Below are 19,826 nucleotides of genomic sequence, written 5' to 3' on the forward strand. Positions count from 1 at the left end.
CATAAGTATTTGTTTAAGAGTCCCAGGCGGACCCAGAAACTGTTTCTCAGGGGCCTAAAGGAGTTAAAGCTTCTGTTGTTAAAAATCCTGTACCCTCTGATAAAGAGGCAAGGGCTTTGGATAGGTGGGGTAAGAAAGTATATACTTCTTCCACTCTAGCCATGAGGGCTTGAATTGTCAATTTCATATGCTGAAATATCAGAATTATCTCCTTTCACAATTGAAATCTAAGGTAGATGCTTTGGCGGAAGGTATTGAGTGTAAAGAATTGCTGGATTTGGTTCATGTGTCTGAACAAGTGGGTAAGCATTCTTTGCAGTGTGGTTTTGATGCTGTTCAGGCCTCCTCGAGGGTGGCTGCTACTAGTTCTGTTCTTCGCAGACATGCATGGTTGAAGGATCAGAATTTAGCTGAGCATGTTAAGACCAGGATTTTGGATGCTCCTTTACAGTCTGATGTGTTGTTTGGACCGCCTGTGGAAGCAGTTTTAAAGAAAATGGAGGACAAAGCTAAGTCTATGCAGACTGTTAAAGATTTTTGCAGGTGCAGCCTCCAAGTTTAGTAGAAATTGGCCTGCTAAGGGGTGGACATATCCTGCTTATGGTTCCCAGTCTAGGGGTAGATCTAGGCGTGGTAGGGGCAGGGCTCAAGGTTTTAGGCCTAGATCAGACAGTTCACCTGCTCAGACTTCTGGTGAGGGCAGGGGTCAGTCCTTTTAAGCAGAACCAATGACCTGCCTTTTCAGCTGCCAGTGGACTCTCGTCTGGCAGCTCCTTTGGGAGGAAGATTGTCTCTTTTCAAAGAAAATTGGGATTTAATCACTCAAGACAGATGGGTGCTGGATATCATTCATCACGGGTACAGATTTTATTTCCACACAATGCCCCCTTTCAAAGGCATGCCAGATGTTCCTCCTCCACAAAGAAAAAGAGGCTCTCAAGCAAGTTTCTCAGTTACTCCAGATAGGGGCTATTCAGCCAGTCCCTGTGTCAGAAAGGGCTTGGTTTTATTCTCGCCTGTTCCTAGTACCAAAGAAGGGGAACACGTGGAGACCAATTTTGGATTTATCTATCCTCAACACTTATCTGGACATTCCCAAGTTCAAGATGTTGACGTTACAGCAACTGTTACCTCTGCTGGGCAAGGATCACTGGATGGTAACTTTGGATCTCAAGGAAGCTTACCTTCATGTGCCCATAAGGCTAAGTTGCAGAAAGTATCTGCGGTTTCGAACTGGAGATTTTCATTATCAGTTCTCTGCATTGCCCTTTGGCTTATCTACTGCCCAGAGTATTCACAAAGGTTCTGGCTCCAGTGATAGCTTACTTCAGGCTTCAAGGCATTCAAATTTATCCTTACTTGGGCGACTGCCTGATTCTGGCTCAAGAAAAGAACACCTTCTACAGCATCTGGAATATGTCATAGCAGTGCTAAGATGCCTAGGGTATTCTGTGAGCGAAATAAAGTCCAGTCTAGTACCCTCTCAAGACATGTGCTTTCTGGGTGTGAGACTGAATACAGCAGCCCAGATGGCCTTTTTAACCCCGGACAAACAAAAGAGTCTGTCACTTTACTTCCATCAACTATCTCATCAGTCCGTGCTGACTGCAAGGACAGTCCTTCAAGCATTAGGGTTCATGGCATCTTGTATTCTGGTGCTTCCCAATGCCAAACTGCATATGAGGAAGCTGCAATGGTATCTCAAAATGTATGGACACAGCACTGCCAAGATTTGGACACTGTCATTCAAATAATACCTTGCCTTCAAAAGGAATTCTTGTGGTGGGCTCAGGAATGTCACCTAAACAAGGGACTCTCTGTGACCCGGCCAGAGGCGAGTCAGATTTTAACGACAGATGCCTCGGACACTGCTTGGGAGCTCATCTAAATGGAAAGTGGATACAAGACAAGTGGCCTGCCAGACTACAGCATCTACATATCAACATGAAGGAGATGTTAGCAGTCCAGTTTGCATTGGTGGCGTTCAAGGAGTTACTTCTTCCAGGGCAGGTGTTGATTCTGACAGACAACACAACTGTCATGTGGTACATCAACAAGCAAGGGAACACATTCTTATCCTCTATGCAGGCAAGCAATGATTTTATGGGAGACTGCGTTAAGCCTGCAACTGACTCTTCAGGCAAGGTTTCTGCCAGGAGCACAGAACTCCCTAGCAGATGTATTAAGCAGACAAATCATGGATCCCCACGAGTGGAAACTGGATCTTCATGTATTTCAGAAATTGACAGTGTCATGGGGAACTCCAGACATAGATCTGTTAAACTTCTCCACTAAACCACCAGCTGCCAAAGTATTGCACAAAGGGGTTTCATCACACAGCTTGGAAAGTGGATGCTCTGTCTTTCAGTTGGAAAAACCTTCATGTCTATGCTTTTCCACCTCTACCTCTTCTTCCAAAGGTATTACTAAAGGTCAGACAGGACAGGCCAAGGATGATTTTGATAGCTCCAGATTGGCCTCGGCAACACTGGTACCCACTTCTAAGGAGTCTTGTAAAGAAGCCTCCATGGCCTTTACCTCTGATTCCTCATCTGTTATCTCAGAAGGTCGGTCATCTGCACAATGTCAAGCTTCAATCTCTCCATCTCACAGCTTGGCATATTCTGTGTTGAAACATGGAAGGTCTCAGCTTCCTCAACAAGTTTTAAATGTGATTATGGAAGCTAGAAGGCCTAGTACTAGGAGAGTGTCAGAAAAATGGAAGAGATTTTATTTTGGTGTACAGCAAAGAATTTGGAGATTGCAGAGCCAAATTTGAGTGTGGCTCTTCAATACCGTAGTGAGTTATTGGACAAAGGTTTGGCTTTCTCTTCCATAAAGGTTCATGCTGCAGCAATTTCAGCTCACTATGATTGTGACCCACCTTTGTTTTATCCTTTGTTCAAGCAGTTTCTTAGAGGGGCAAACAATATAAGACCCCAGCTCCTACTCCTGCTTGGGATCTCAATTTTGTGTTGGAAAAACTTACTCTACAACCTTTTGAGGCAGCTACTGCTGAATTGAAATATTTGTCATGGAAGGCGGCTTTTCTGTTGGCTATTACTTCTGCAAGAAGGGTGTCTGAGTTGCAGGCCCTCATGGCAGTAGAGCCCTTTTGATTTTCCATAAGGACAGGGTATCATTACGACTAATCCTTCCTTTATGCCTAAGGTGGTTTCTAGTGTGGCTTTAAACCAAACTATTCATTTGCCTACGTTTTTGCAGATCCTCAAAATAAAGGGGAAAAGATTTTGCACACTTTAGATGTACACAGGCAATTGCGTTATTATTTGAGCAGGACTAAAGATTTTAGGCAGTCTCAGCAGTTACTTGTTTCTTTTGCTTTAAGTTCACAGGGCAAACCTGTGTCAAAACAAACTATTTCTAGGTGGATTGGCTTTGCATTGCATTTTGTTATTCCCATCATGGCAAAGAGGTTCCAGCTGGCATTAGGCCTCATTCCACTAGGGCTACTGCCACTTCAACAGCATTTCTAAGGGGTGGCAACTAAGGATATTCTGGAAGCAGCTACTTGGAGTTCAGTGCATACTTTCTCTAGGCATTATCACCTGCCTATATACTCTAAGTCTAGAGCTGGTTTTGCCACAGCTGTTTTACAAGGCATGTTGTCAGCTCCTGCTACTTTATAATTTGCCAGCCTCCCTTACCTCTGCTTTGGGATTCTACCCAATAGTCAGGACTGCAGCAAGGGAAGGCGAAGAACATAGTACAGTTTTGTACCTACCATAAATGTAGATGTTCTCCCTCCTTCCCCTCTGTGTTTCAGGGTGGTTGTGTAGGTGCCTTTACATGCTTATATTTTTGTATATATATTACTGTATATATTGTACATGTTTATTGGTGCAGGTTGTTTTTGGGACTTGTCTTTTTGGGTCTTCTGACATCTGGGGCAAGAAAAGACTGAGGAAATGACGTCGGTCATGCGCATTAGTACCCTGACGTACTGGCGGCAGTCTCTCTGGTATTACTGGGCGGACTATACCCAATAGTCAGGACTGCAGCAAGGGAATCCTCGAACATCTACATTTATGGTAGGTACAAAACTGTACTTTTCCCTCCCTCCTTCCCCACTTGGTAAAGGCATGGGGCCTAACAACCTCTTCATACCACCTGACTGGGTTATCCTGCTATGTTTTATTTGTTTGCTTACACTGATTTTGCATTACATTGCATTGCCTGCATATGTAGATAAGCCTTATTTATGTATTGCCTTCCTTTTGGGGGCACCTGACATCTGGGGCAAGAAAGACTGAAGAACATGGCGTCGGCTGTGTCTTATATACTCTGGCCTTACTGACGTCAGAAGAGTAAGCGACGACAACTGACGCCGGACCAAGACTTTGGAATTCGGCTGACCGAGGGACCGCCTGACGACTGAAAACCCATCTGTGATTACTGCAGCTGTATTAGCACTCGAACATCTACATTTATGGTAGGTACAAAACTGTACTTTCCATAGCATTTGAGTTTATAAATTCTAGGACCCTTTGGGCTAGGGTGTTGGAGCTAGAGTAATGCTCCCAGTCTATGGTTGGGTAGTTGAAGTCACCCAATATAATGGTGTTTGGAGAGACCTTCATATTTTCCACTGTTCTCAGGAAGGCCAAGTGGGGTTCCTGGGTTTGGGAGGGTGGTCTGTAGCAGGCTATAAACTGGAAGGCAGTTTTACCCACTGTTAGTTGCACATGGATAGTCTCTGATGCTTCGTGCTGTGCCACCAACCTGGAGGTGTGGGTATCTTTGACGAATATTGATACTCCCTCCTTTTGTGGTTCGGTCCAAGTTTTGGGGCGAAAAGCATGGTATGAGGTATAACCTGGTAGTGCTGGGGTGCTCTCGAGAGCCTTGAACCAGGTTTCTGTTACTGCACAGATATCGATGTTCTCCATGCTAAGGAGAGTTTCGAGTGCATCTTGAGGTTTAGACTTCTGGCGTTGAGTAGCATTACTCTTAGTTTCTTATCCCTTGTGATACCTATGGAGGTGGGTTTGTCTTTTGAGCCTTGCCTAAAAAAGGCACTATGGGGGTAGCAAGAGCCTTTGCCAATATCCGAAAGCCCAGGGGTGACAGGTGCAAGCCGTCCCTAGCGAAGCATCGTGGCTTGTCGAGCATGTCATCCCAGGCTGACAGGCATTGGATCCCCTTTGAATGACACCAATACTTAAGCCAATTGTTGAAATTGATAATCTTATCTTCGTACTGTGGCATCATTCTTGTTGAGGGTAAGATGCTACTCAAGGTCAGGGTCATACCGGCCTGGGCTACATGCCCAGAGAGCTCCTCTATGTCTCTTTTCATGCAGTCCAGGGATGTACGTCTCAGGTAATTCACACCAGCATGGACAATGACTGAGTCATATTTGTACTTGCCTTGGAGTGACCCGAGTGCTTGTGTTATGTGGCGGATCCTAGCACCTGATAGGCAGCTCACCGTGACCTTCTCCTTGTTCAGCCTGGTGAGCGGGACGTCAGTGTGCCTGATGATAGAGTCACCTATTACAAGTGTATCAGGTGTGTTGTTTAGCCTTAAGGGCTGTGACTGTTCGGCACACTGGCTTTGTGAACTATGTGTTGCATGTGTTTTGTTTTGGGGTAGCGGTTGCTTGGGTGTCTGCTTTGGAGGTCTCTGCTGCTTAGGCAGATTTTTATTTAGAGCTTCCAAGTATGTTTTTGTGTGTTTATATGTTTGGTTTGCTGTCGTGGTAGGTCTATGTGAGACTGGACTTGTACTGAGTGTGGTTTCCTTCTCCTCCTGACTGGTTACGCCAGTACTGAGTTGAGAGAGCTTAGCCTCCAGTTTGGCTATATGGTTGCATCTCTCACATGTGTTGGAATTTGTTGGGAGGAGGAGAGGGTTGTCTGTGTACATTAGGCAGTTGTAACATTGCCTCAAGATTCCCAGGTTCACCAGCTGGACTAGAGAGGAGATTGTCAACTGACCTTTGGACATGCTAGAATAGTATTGGGAATTCCTTTATAATTGAAAAAAAGGGCCAATGGGGAACAAGTTACTCAAGGGGAGTTTGTGAGGGTGTAGTGCTTTTAATTTTTTAGTGCTGACTTATATAATTGCTTTAGTGAGCAAGTGCTAGGCTTTAGCATAGGAATAGGGTGTTTATTATGAGAACTAGATCAGTTCCAAGGCTCAAACCCAAATAAGCGGTGCTGCTCGATGAAGCGCTATGCACAAAATCACGCAAAGCCGCGCTACAGCAGGTTTTATACAGGCGGACTTGAAGGAGCTAGAAATTGGCCCAAAACAGCCAACAGATTACCAGATTCCTGTGCTGGGAACACTCCTCCAGGGACAGATAGCCTGCTCCAAGCTCCCCACTGCCACTGGTGAACAAAGAAGCCTCCCTCTATCCAAGAAAGGAAATGGCAACACAGGAACTTTCCAAAAGTCCAGAATACAGCAAAGCCTGTATTTGGACTACTCTAGGTCAGGAAAGATGGGAAACAAGGATAACTTTTTTTTTTCTTTTTTGCAACAAACAGCAGGAAATTGCAATAAATATGTAACACAGGCTAGCGCACTTGAGTGTGTAGCCTCAACAAGTAAATGCAACAAACAGGACAAACTTTAAAAGTGCAGGTGCAAAAACAACTTTAGACAGTTTAAAACAGTTCAAGAAGCAGAAATATTTGCAGTTTAGCTAGATCGGATAGTCGCCAAGGTAGTAGCAGGAAAAAACACTTTTATCAGGTTAGCAGTCGCTCTTTTAGCCTCTCTGCTGCTAGCACCACTCTGCAGGACCACGAGGAGCTTGGCTGAGTAGTAACAAGCGCAAAACCTCGCCAAAGCGGGTTTTATACAGGGGGATTTGAAAGAGCTAGAAATTGGCCCAAAATGGCCAATAGACTACCAGATTCTTGTGCTGGGAACACTCCTCCAGGGATAGATAGGCTGCTCTAAGTTCCCCACTGCCACTGGTGAACAAAGAAACCTCCCTCTATCCAAGAAAGGAAATGGACAACACAGGAACTTTCCAAAAGTCCAGAATACAGCAAAGCCTGTATTTGGACTACTCTAGGTCAGGAAAGACGGGAAACAAGGATAATTTTTTTTTTTTTTTTTTTTGATCCTGTCTATGAGCCAGCTGGCTATCCAGCTTGTTATATAGGGGTTTATGCCTATTTTTGTAAATTTAACAATGTCTGAGTGGAGTATTATATTAAGTTCCTTAGCCAGGTCAGGGTAGGCAGTATGTACTGATGTGATGCTATTTGTGTCATTATTCATCATGGATGGGTCTTTGGTTTGACCTCAGATCCGAGTGGGCAGCTGATGGACAGATCCAGAGCTCAATCTTCCCCCTTTCCACAATCCCCTGCTGACCTGTAACCCCCACATCTCATTTGCCACGGAAACGCTAGGATGTGATTCTAGATGCTCAAACTCATTTAACAAATAAGTCATTCTTTTTGAGGTTGTTGTTTCCCTTTTTGATTACCTTTACTCCCTTTTGAAGCAGTTTAGTTTATTAGTAGTGTACCTTTCTCTGTTATCTCCCCACCTTATTCTTTTTAACTAGTTTCTATCTGTTGGGTTCCCACCCTTTTCTCCACATGGGTTCCTTTTCCCCATAGTTAGTTAACTAATTTAAAAAAAAAAGTAGATTCCCTTGTTTGGTTCAGTTGGGTTGTGTATGTGTGGTGCTTTCTCTTTGTTGGTGTGTGTGTTTTTGGCTGGGACATGTCTGACAAGCCTTCTGGCTTTAAGACATGCTCCTAGTGTGGTCGGAAGATGCCTTATTCTGATTCGCATGAGGAGTGTGTTTATTGCTTAGGAGAGCCTCACCTGGAGGTCAAATGAGACATTTGTGGCTGCATTCAACCCCAGGGCTCTCATGGAGCACAGAAACAAGCTGCTGTAAAAGGGTTAGCTCAGGGAGGTCCACTGATTTTGGATTCTCCCTCTAAGGTTTCTCAGGACCTAAAAAAGAGACCCCCCCCCCCTCCAAGAGGTCTCCTTTGGTCTCAAAAAAGGCGAGGCTCTCAGATCTCAGGATCAGAGTCCGGCTTCTATGGCTTCAGATCCAGGCTCTTCCACTCCGAGAGCTTTGGTTCAGTCTGTTGGATCCAAGGCCTTGGAGGCCGTTGGATCTGACTCGGCGCAAGTCTTTTGATCCAACCCATTTGTCAGATCCATCCAGCATGCCAACTAAAGCATCAGATCCTGCCAAATCTTCAGATCCGAGTGTGCTGTCGGATCCGATAGTCATTGACAGTTCCCCCTCTAGATCTAAGACATTTGGATTCAATGCGTTGAAGTTGGTCCCCTCCTAGGATCGTAGGACATTGGCAGGATCTCCAGCTAGGGTCCGGTCATTCTTCTGCATCTTCCAGACCCTCCAGAAGTTTGTTACCTACAGATGTGGATAGGATGATGAGTTTCCTCAATGCCCAGATCAAGTTGGGCTTGTTGCCATCCCCAGCTGAAATGCCTAGGATACATTCTCCATCCATGAGACTTCACTCTCCTCTTCCGACCCACCTGGGTTTGGAATGCAAGGATCAGGGTATTCCTTGTGAGAGGCCAACTGTGTCTGGTATTCCTCCTTTCTTGACACCGTCAGGGTCCAAGTCGGGCTGTGTTCCACTGCCCTCGGAGTACTCTATGCCTCAGCCCCACTAGGTCTGTTTTGGGTCCCTGGGGTGGGGGGTGGGGGTTCTGGCCCCGAATTTTCAGACTGTTCCCTTCTCTTGGGGGCTTTGGCACTGGACAGCTTGGGGCCAATATTTTCTGGGGGCTTCGGTGCTGCGTCGGGGTCCCTTCTCCCTTTCTGGACAGCTATGGCCACAGGAGAGCATAGTTGAAACTCTAACAGTCTGTCGGCCTTCCAGGCAGTAGAGAGGGCATTCTGCAGCTTGGTAGTCATCTCTACTTTGTCTCTAGGTCCTCCCTAGCCCCTCTCGGTTTTGGTTGGCAAGGCCTCGTCATCCTTCCAGGGTCAGCCCTCCCACTAGTGCCTTCAGACAGGCACTGGGCCACTTGGGGACCCTGTCTCTTCTGAGTCTTCCCCAGAACTCACCATGGAGGAACCCTCTCAGAAGAGAAACATGTAAGAGGAGGCACCTGGACTCTTCTAGAGAGTCCCTCACCGCGGACACAGATTTCGAGGAGGGAGATGGGTACCTCAGGCTTCCATCTGAGGAAGTGTCCTTTGGGGACATCCTGGAAATTGTCAAGCAAAGGGGGGATTGGTCTTCCCCTACCCCATCTTCAGAGGAATCTGTTTCTGAAGGCCTTCAGGACAGACCCATCATCTACCTGGATGACCCCCCCCCCCAATCTTCTACCTGGATGACCCCCCTACCGATGAGCTAGTGGATCTCATCACCAGCAGGGCTTGGAAGGAGCCGGACACAGTGGTAGTGGTACCCAAAAAGGCAGACAAATTCTTCAGTTCCCCCCAAAGATAAAGTGTTTTGGAGTAAGGGCATCCCCATTGATACCATCATGGTGGCTGCCGCTACTAAGAAGGAGCTAACCGAGCAGAGCTGTTCAGTCCATTCCCCGAATAGAGAGTCTCTGTCGATTGACTGCTTTGAAAAGTGCATGTTTCTCTCCGCTACATTCAGACTGAGAGCAACCAACTACATGGCACATTTCACCCAGCTTTAGAGTGATTTGGTGTTGGAATTCACCACTTCCCTTACAGAGTTGCTGCTTCTGGAGAGCCTTAGCTGTTCTCTCCTAAGTTGTCCACTCTGACTTCCCTGGCTAATGCTTCAATGAAGTTGATCTCCAATACAGCGGAGGCCACCTATCAAGTGTCTGGCACAGGTGTTGCCATTAGATGGCATGCCTGGCTTCGCCTTTACAGGTTTGCAAAACCCTTCAAGACATCTTTTACTAGCGCTGCCTTTGACAGGTCGACCTTGTTCGGACCTTCCAGCAAGGTACTGACCCGCAGCGAGCAGGAGAGTAAGACACTGTCCACGGTGGAAATCAAGTTTTCCACTTCCCAACGATCTTTTTCTAAGCCTCAGAGTGGTAGTAAGAAACTTTGGTTCTACATGATTTAGTTCTCCTTCCAGGATGCTCCCCAAGAATCCTCGTCTACAAGCCAGGGTAGGGGATTCAATTGTAGACTCCGCCCCAGAGGCAGAGAGGATCTGCAGAATCAGGGCTCCTGGAACCTTTCTTGAAGAAGCCTTTTTAATGCTCCTGAAGCGCTACTTGACTGACCTGCCCAGGAGGCAGTTGGGGGTTGATTCTTCCTTCACCCACTAGCCTGGACAAATATGCCCTCAGATCAGTGGGTGTTAAATATTATTTTCAGGGGTTACTTCATTCCCTTTTTTCAGCATCCTGTTTTCAAAATCTCTCCTTGGACGTTCCACTCTACCAAAGGGAGTTGGCCCTTCTTGAGGTTCTAGACCCTCTTCAAAAAAGAGCCATCCAAGAGGTCCCAACAGGACAACGAGGGTGAGGAACATTCTCGTACTTCTTTTTTGGTGCCAAAAAAGACCGAGGACCTGTGTCCAGTTTTGGACCTTAGCGAACTGAATCTGCCAGTCCAGAAGTCCCAAGTTCCAGATGATCACTGTTATGTCCATTCTGCCTCTTTTGCGCAAAGATGATTTTGCTGAATGGATCTCAAGGACATGTACTATCATATCAAAATCGACAGGCATTCCGGGAGACGCATGCACTTTCAGTTAGGGCCCAATCACTACCAGTTCAGAGCCCTGCCCTTTGGAATCACCACAGCCCCCAGATGTTTATCAAATATATAGCATTTTTGGCAGTTCATCTTCGGCTGCAAGGTTTCCAGGTTTTCCTGTATCTGGACGATTGGCTTCTCACAGCCCACATGAGGCATCAACTGTCAATTGCCACCAGGTATACCCTCGGTCTCTTTCAGGATCTTGACATCATGGTCAGCCTGTCCAAATCCTATCTTTCTCCATGCCAAAACCCAGAGTTTATCTGGGTTCATCTACCCCTATGCAGACTTCAACTTATTTGGGGACAGGTCTCTTGCTTGTTTGCCCTAGAGCATCCCAGCAGCCCATCTAGTTCTTCAAGCAGTGCGTTCGATGGTGGCCACCATCCAGTTAATGCCACTTGCCAGGTATCCCATGCTGGTTCTGTAGTGGACCCTAGCAGTTCAGTGATCCACTCAGGTTCATCCCATGTCCATCAGGATGACTTGTGTGCAGAAATTACTTTGCTCGGTGGTTGAGTCTCAGGACCTAACTCTAGGCAGACCCTTTTGTCTTCCCCCATCCAAAACCACGGTGACCACGGACTCCTGCCTGTTGGGTTGGGGTTGGGGGGGGCATTTTCAGGGCAGGACGGTTCAAGGCACATGGTCCCTCACAGAGACCAAATTGCACATAAACATCCTGGAGATAAGAGCAGTCCTTTAATGTTGCAAGCCTTTCAGGAGTTCCTCCCTCTCAGGTCTATAGCATTTCAAACGGACAACATGGCAGTTATCTGGTACATCAACACGCAGGGGGAACATGCTATTTGGTTAACACCTATACTTTTGTTTTGCACTATAAGTGGGACTTAGTGTCTAGGAGCAGGGCTTCCTTTGGTTCCTCTATGCTCTGGCATATCCTTCCTTGAGGCCACCCAGGGATCATAGTAGCTGGGGCTTCTGACCCATCTCTGATGAATAGTGACATGGATAACATCAGATTAAGAGTAATGTACGTACTATAACTTGGAATCTGTGCTATCCAGTGTCATTATTCATCACATTCCTGCCTACCTTCCCCCTTCCTTCTGGGGGTTTGGTAGAGCTGGAATGATGTTTTTCTTCGGGGATAGTTTAGTCTCTTGGGCAGATGGTGCTGCCTTTTTCTTGTTCAGCAAACTTGATCTGAGGGTTCCAGGTCAGCAGGAGATTGTGGGAAGAGGAGGAGCTTGAGCTCTGGATCTGTCCATCAGTTGCCGGCTCGGATCTGAGGTCAGATCCAAGACTCATCCGTGATGAATAAAGACACTGGATACAGAGATTCCAAGTTATGGTAAGTACATAACTCTATTTAAGAATACTGCAACAGTGAATAGAGGGCCATTTATCATTATGTTAAGATTTTACGCAGCTCTACTTTCCTCCTGGTCCCTAGGGACATTCTGTTCCTCTTGGGGCTTTTCACTTCTGAAGTTTGTGCATCCATACGTCACTTTTATGCCCTATGCAGGGGGGTGTAAATGTGTCAAGGCTCCTGTAGATTTTAAAGGCTTTGGTATACTGACCAGTTGTTGGGTCATCCCTGGCAGGAGATCCCTTACATTAGGAATACTGCAACAGTGGAGAGAAATACATCAGTTGTTAGGTAAGATTTTACACAATTGTATTTTTTCCACCCAGTCGGACTTTCTCACCAAACAAAAGCTATAACTAAATAAATAAACTTAAGGTTACTGCAGATTTCAAAGGAAACTACAAATCTTCAGTTGTGTCAGAAAATGAAGGTATAATTTCCAACAATGCACTGAGCTTATTAATATCAACCATTCTAACCTCAAGGGTATAGTTAAAATATTCACAGACAAATTAAGTGCTGACTTTACGCATCCTACCAACTTTATTTCCCCCACTATCCATGAGAGTTTAGTTTCCTCTGAACTCACCTTGGAACAATTGTTGGAGACCCTGTCAAAGGCTAAAAATAATAGTTCTATGGGACCATACAACATACCAGGCTGCTTTTCCCATCAGTTGTGGAGTGTCTGAGCCTCTTCTTAAACATGTCAACCTTAGCCTATCTATAGGATTTGCTCCTGATGCCCGGAGAATAGCCACTGTGACTCCCCTAGACAAGGGTGACCCATCTACAGACATATAATTATAGACTCATCAGCCTCATTAACTTTATGTGCAAATCCATGGAACGTATCCTAGCAGAACTCATTTATGTAGACATCTTAAGTGATCTAGATCCCAATCAATTTAGTTTTGTGAAGGACAGGTGTGCTCCCTTAAACCTAGTAAGCATCTTTGAAAAGGTTAGGGGGTCTGTGGACAGTGGTCACTCTGTACACGTTGCTTAAATAGACCTTGCCAAGGCCTTTGACATTGTCCCACATGCTGATGTTATTGAAATTTTAGACAAGCTTAATATAAACTCATGCATTGCCTGCAAAATTGCAAAGTTGCTGTCCACAGATTTCAAGTTGTGAAAGGCAGTGGTACCTCTGAATGTAAAATTGTATCTAGCGGGTGTCACTGGGAACATTTTTGGGCCGTGTCTTGTTTGGCATTTGTTTTGCAGACAACCAGGCCAATATATCAGAGGTGTAGTTGACCATGTTTATTGATGACTGCAAAAGTAGGCATTGTTATCCTCTCTTCTGTATGTTCAAAACAGCTCCAGCAAGGCAACGGCTGAAGTATGCACATACATGGTGTATGAAAAACAGTTTCAAAAATGTGAGAAAAAGTGCAACATAGTATTGTTTGGCAGGAAAATTGCTCCCACCTCATATATTATAAATAATAGGGATAAATAATATCACATAGTTGAAGTTTTATAACTTCAAACACGAAATGTACGAACCATTCCGTTCGAAGTTACAAAACTTTGACTATGAATAAAAAAAAAAAAGAATAAGGAAAAACAAAATAAACTGTTGCAAGCAGGGGAGCAAACTCACCTGCACCCCCCACCCCATCCCCGCTACTTAAATATACCAACTCTGAGATCGCACCTCATTCAACAGAACGGAAACCTCCCCTTACGGAGATTTCCATTGAAACGCTCAAACTTGTACAGGTTCGAACATATGTTCTCGACCACATAAGGTTCGAACTTGTACAAGTTCGACTATGTGGTAGGAACCCTAAATAATACTCCTGTTCAGACTGAGAAGAGATGGTGGGTACTTGTGTGGATAACTTTCATTCAGTCATCTTGTCTCCACCTTAGTCAGAAAATCCTATCTGGCCCGGTCAATTTCCAAGGGAATATCTTCAAGATCATGGGACGTCATCCTACTCTTGTAGTCTTCTCTTATCAGAGCCATCATTGAATCCCGTGTCCTCTTTGGTGTGTACAAATCCAAGCATACTACTCAACTGGAAATGCCCTAGAGATTTTTAACAAAAAAAATTAAAGGTTTTCTTCATGTTTCACTCTTGCAATTTTGACTTGTGAAATTTCTCTTCATGGAAGCCTTTGGTCCTACCAGAGAAATGTGTCTCTCCTCCAACAACCAGCGGATACCCTGACCGACATCAGTATGCTCTGGTATAAAGGTAGTCAGCTGGCATTATGAGCTCAGTTCTTTCTTGCCATTGGAGCCCGAAGCAAAGTTCCAGTCAGTGCATCAGTCGGTCTGCACCAGAGAGAAGACTTCAGAAAGCTAAGTATCCTGTTGGGGAATCCTTTTTATACTTTTTGACTAATCAGAGAGAGACAATAAATGGCTCCATTGTGGCAAACAGATTCCACACGAGACTTCCGTTCCTTCTGTGTTACTTGCTTGGGACCAGATCACGATGTTTCCAACTGTCATTTCTGCACCCGGTTTAATACTAGAACTATTAGTTGTTGGGTCCGAGATTTTAGCTAGACTCCTTAGTGAATCATCAGGTCATCTGCATGCTATGGTGTCCGCCAGTTGATCTGAAGACAAATTTCCTAAGCTTAAATGGGAAAAGGACAAATGCCCCAGGCTTAGAGCCTGGGAAGATGCCCGCTCACCATTGGCCATTACCATTGAAAAGGGTGAAGCGCTTTTGCAGATCCCCTTCTGCGACTGAGGTGGTGGCGCAGACCTCTGTCGAGACCTGTTCGGAGACCACTATGCTGATGGGTCCCTCAACATCCGCTTAAACCGTAGGACTAAGTTAATTGCTTGGGTCCAGGACCGCTTTGCAAATCTCTTCTTCCGACGACCACAGCATAACCAATGATGTGTTTTCTTGGCACCAGGCAATGACAGCAACCAACCTACCATGGGAGACGGGTGTCCATGTTTTGGACATCACCAGGCCTAAACCGAGAGCAATTCCTAAGAAAGTGGCTTCCTCTCAGCCTCAGCCTAGGCCTGCCGGCTTCCAGTCACAGGTTTATCAGCAAAACATTGTAAGATTGGCTGAAGACTTTATTTCCCTTGTTAGATCCAGGCAACCCCCACTGAATCCTCTCCAGGAAAAAGAAAAAAAAGGATCCCCTTCCAGAAGTCCTTTCTGACACTTCTGAGTTAGATGAGGATTCTGACGAGGAGGAATCTCTCCTTGAGGCAGGCCTTACCATTACATCTTTTGAAGACTTAGACTCAGAGAACCTGGCTTCCACTTTTCCTCCTGAGGATATATCTTTCTGAGAAACCATGCACACTTTGAGGGAACACTTCCAGTGGGAAGCCCAAGATTAGTCCCAGCCCCAAAAAAGGATAAAACAACTTATCAACCTCTCCGAACATAAACCCCTCACCATGCCATCTGTTTTAGAGGTTGTGGATGATGTCTTTCAGGAATCTTCTTTGAAGCCAGACTCCCTCCCCCCTACCCCTAGAAAAACTGACAGAATTTATAGAGTTTTGGTTTCTCATAAATATCTCTTTAAGAATCCTGCAGCTGACACAGAGGTCATGACCCCCAGCCATAGAGGAGCCAAAGCTAGCTCCTCCAAAAACCCCTTGCCCACAGATGAAGATGGTAGGGCCCTGGATAGATTTTGCAAAAAAGTTTGCACTTCTGCCACCTTATCTGAGGGCATTAAACTGTCGGTTCCACATGATTAAATACCCGGAGACTTTACTGGATCAGATGAAACAGAGGCATATGACTATAGAGAACAAGGGTCTCTCTAAAGAGTTACAGGACCTTTGCAATTCCAGCTCCCATATAGCGAAACATTCCTTCACTGTGGGTATGATGCTGTGGAAGCCTCCAGAAGGGCTGCAGCTACAGGCTCCGTCTTTAGAAGACGCTGTTGGCTGAGGGAGCAGTCCTTCCCAGAGCATATCAGTTCTAACCTCTTGGATGCACCCTTGGACAAGGACTTAGTCTTTGGCCCTAAAGCAGAGGCTGTGCTGAAAAAACTGGAATACAAGGCAAAGTCTATGCAGACTTTTAGACTTCCTGCAACTGCAACCACCATGTTTCAGTTGAAACTACCCTTCTGAGCATTGGTCCTTTCCCTTCCAGTGTAAAACTAGCTAAAGCAAGCCGCATAGGCAGAGCACCAGAGACGGCACCAAAGGCCCAGGCAGTGGCATTCAGAAACTTCTAGACCACAGACTTCTGGCAGAGAACAGTCATGACTCATCCTTAGTGGTTCCCCCCCTCACCTCACCTCCTCTACCCTTCCTCTCTCAGACTAGGAGAAAGGCTATCATTATTCCAAAGGAACTGGTCCCTTGTTACTTCAGACCAGTGGGTACTAAATATTATATCAAGGGACTACAAACTCAAATTCAAGCAGTCTTTGAAACCCACAGGCTTTCCAGACATTCACCCATACCAAAACAAACAGAGACTTTGTCCCAAGTAGAGATGCTATGTGCTCAGGGCTCAGTGGAACTGGTCCCAGAACTCCAAAAAGGAAGATGTTTCTATTCTAGATTCTTCCTAGTTCCCTGGAGGAAAGGTAGATAGCGACCTATACTGGACCTGTCTGCCCTCAACTAATTCCTACAGGTTTCAGAATTCAAGATGTTGACCTTTCAGAAACTTTTGCCAGTGATCTCTCCAAAGGCCTTCATGGTTTACATAGATCTAATGGGCTCATACCTATGTATTCCCATAGAGAAATAACACAGAAGCTTACGCTTCAGAGCAGGTACCAGGCACTATCAATTTTGTGCTCTGCCTTTTGGCTTATCTACTGCTCCCAGGGTTTTTACAAAGTGCTTAGCCCCTCTGATTGCCTTCTGCAGAGCAAAAGGGGTTCACATTTACTCTTGCCTTATCCAGGCTACAAGCCTGGCAAAACTCAATTCAGAATTGATGTTCACCCAGAACCTCTTAATCTCCCTTGGGTTCATCATAAATCATCAGAAATCCCGTACATATACCTCAGACAGGATTATGTTCCTGTCCTGGGGGCCCTGCTGGATTTTGCCTCAAAAAGGCTTTCTTGCCTCTGGATAACATCTCATTCCTGACTCTATACTTCCAAAACATCATGGTCGGAGATTTCCTCACAGCCAAATATTACCTTAGGGCATTGGGTTACATGGCCTCTTGCATCCTCGTGATACCCTTGGTCAGGCTACGCATGAGGAAACTCTAGTGGTTCCTCTAAAATGTATGGTGCCAGCATACATATCCCCTCTCATTCAAGATCAAACTGATTCCTTACCTCAAGGAGGAATTTGCATGGTAGGCCTGGGCTTGTCCCTCAGTCTGGTTCTCCCCTTCAGATTCACCCCCCAGGAGCAAACACGGACTACAGATGCCACAGAGCTAGTCTGCGGAGCACACTTCACCCACTTCCAGACCCAAGGGAAGTGGGACTACAAGCTCAGAGACAGGCACATAAATTTAAAAGAACTGATGGTAGTGCAAAAAGGCCTGATAGCCCTCAGAGAGAAAAGAAAAGGAAACCAGGGGTACTATTGGTGACAACAGATAGTACCACAGCCATGTGGTATATAAATAAGTGGGGGGGGGACCCGCTCCTACCCTCTCTGACTTCTAGCAGTGGATGGTTGGGAAACAGCACACTTCCTTTGGTTACACCTCTTGGCACAATACCTGCCAGGTCTGTACAGCCAACTGTCAGACCACCTCATCAAAAGCCTGTCAGACCCCCATGAGTGACAACTGCATCGGGAAGCATTTCTCAGTATAGCCAAAAAATGGGGAGTACCTCAAATAGACCTTTTTGCCACCAAGAAAAATATTCAGTTGGAAAAGGTTTGCTCCAGGGACAAAATGAAGTCTGCCAGGAACACAGATACTTTTCCTTCCCTTGGACAGGTCTCCTTCAAAATTACTATGCTCCCCAGGGTGCTCCTAAAGATTTGGGAAGAGGGGCCAAGGGTATCACTAATTGCCCTAGACTGGCCTAGACAGCACTGGTACCCTGTGCTGCTCAACTTCAATAGCACGGAACCATGGCAGCTGCCAAAGAGCTTGGACCTTCTGACACAGGACAAGGGAAAAATTGTACAGCATAGCCTACAGACCCTCAAATTATCAGCATGAAGGATGCCTTAACATCTTGGAGAGATCCTATCCTAGACAAAAAGGTTCAGGATATTCTAAAAATAGGCCAGAAGGACTAGCACTAGGAAACCCTACTCTGCTGAATGGAAAGGGGAAAGGATTCTCCATTTTATGTGGGAAAATATGTACAGAATCCTCATCTAGCAAAGATTCTGGTTATCCTGGCCAGTCTCGCCAGTTTCTTTGACAAAGGCCTGTGTTAACTCTTCCATAAAAATTCATGCCTCAGCTATTTCAGCCCACATTCCTGCCCGACCTCCTATCTTCTCTGACACCCTTTTGAAGTAGTTTCTTAGAGGGGTGATCCACACCAGGCCAACCAGAAGGCCTCTGTCCCCACCCTGGTACCTTACTTTTTTTTGGAGAAACTTGCTGTTCCACCTGCTGCTTCCACTGAATTAAAATTCTTGAAATAGAAGACTGCCTTCTTGTTAGCCATCACTTCTGCTGGAAGGGTTTTTCTGAACTGCAGGCTGTCATGGCAGTTGAACCTTTCCTCATCTTCCAACCGGTTAGAGTCTCACTCAGGACTAGCCCCTCGTTTATGCCTAGGTGGTGACAGACACCACCTTAAATCAAGCCGTACATCTGCCTACTTTCTTCCCCAAACCACAAAACAAAGTGGAAAGAATTCTTCATTCCTTGGATGTGCGTAGTCAACTCCATTATTATCTTGACAGAACAAAGACTTTGAGGAACTCAGACCAGCTGTTTGTGGCCTTTGCCACTCATTCTAAAGGGAAACCGGTTTCCAAGCAAACCATCTCTAGATAGGTCTCTCACTCTATCTCCTTTTGTTACAGCCACCATGGTAAGCAACCACCTGATGCTCTGAGTACATGATCCAGTAGGGCAACTGCTGCCTGTACAGTCTTCATAAATAGGTACCCACCAAAGACATCCTGGAAGCTGATGTTCATCATGTTTCACTGTTGCAGTCATTACACTTGGGTTATCCTGCTGGCAGGCTACCCGCAGTCGGCCTGAATTCCAAAGTTCTGGTCCGGCATCGGTTGCTGTCACCTCTTCCCTGACGTCAGTGCGCCAGGGGTATAAAAGATGCAGCTGACACCATTTTCTTCAGTCTTTCTTGCCGCACAGTGCCCGAAGCAAAAGCAGTTCGCAAGTGCCAGTTGGCCGACTCCTGAGATTTTTGAAATTTAATTTCAAATCTGAAGTCTTCTATAAAGCTAAGTACCCCGTTGGGGAAACTTTTTTCTTGCTCCAGACCGATGTCAGAAAAAGTTAATAATTGTAATTCTTGTGGGAAGCAAATACCTCATAAGGATTTTCATTCTTACTGTATTCCTTGCCTAGGCCCTGACCACGATGTTGCTAGTTGTAGGTTTTGTGCTAGATTTAACCAACGCGCTATTAAGCGTCGGTACGATTTTGCTTTTCATTACTTTGGCCGAAGGTTTAACTATATAATGCCGTCAGAACAACCGACGACCGGAATTCATAAAAAGCGCAAGGAGAAAGAAAAGGACAGGCATCCGAGGTCAGTCGCCGGTTCGCCGGTGCTCAGTGAGGCGCTTTTGCAGCCCCTGACACCAGCTGCCTCAGAGCCACAGGCTGCCGCCGACTCTCACGCGGTGACAGCTAGGCCTGTGGATACTCAAGGTATTCGCCCTTTGGAAACTAATCCCTCAAATGG

The 19,826-nt window shown here is 45.7% G+C and overlaps 1 protein-coding gene across 2 annotated transcripts in view; it reads left to right on the top strand.

The window, feature by feature from the left end:
* Positions 1-19,826, top strand: part of UBE4B (ubiquitination factor E4B) — a 2,592,778-nt gene that overhangs the window by 1,373,671 nt on the left and 1,199,281 nt on the right. The window lies entirely within an intron of this gene.

Source organism: Protopterus annectens, chromosome 2.part1, assembly GCF_019279795.1.
Source record: "Protopterus annectens isolate FY-2018-M chromosome 2.part1, PAN1.0, whole genome shotgun sequence".
Lineage (NCBI taxonomy): Eukaryota > Metazoa > Chordata > Ceratodontiformes > Protopteridae > Protopterus > Protopterus annectens.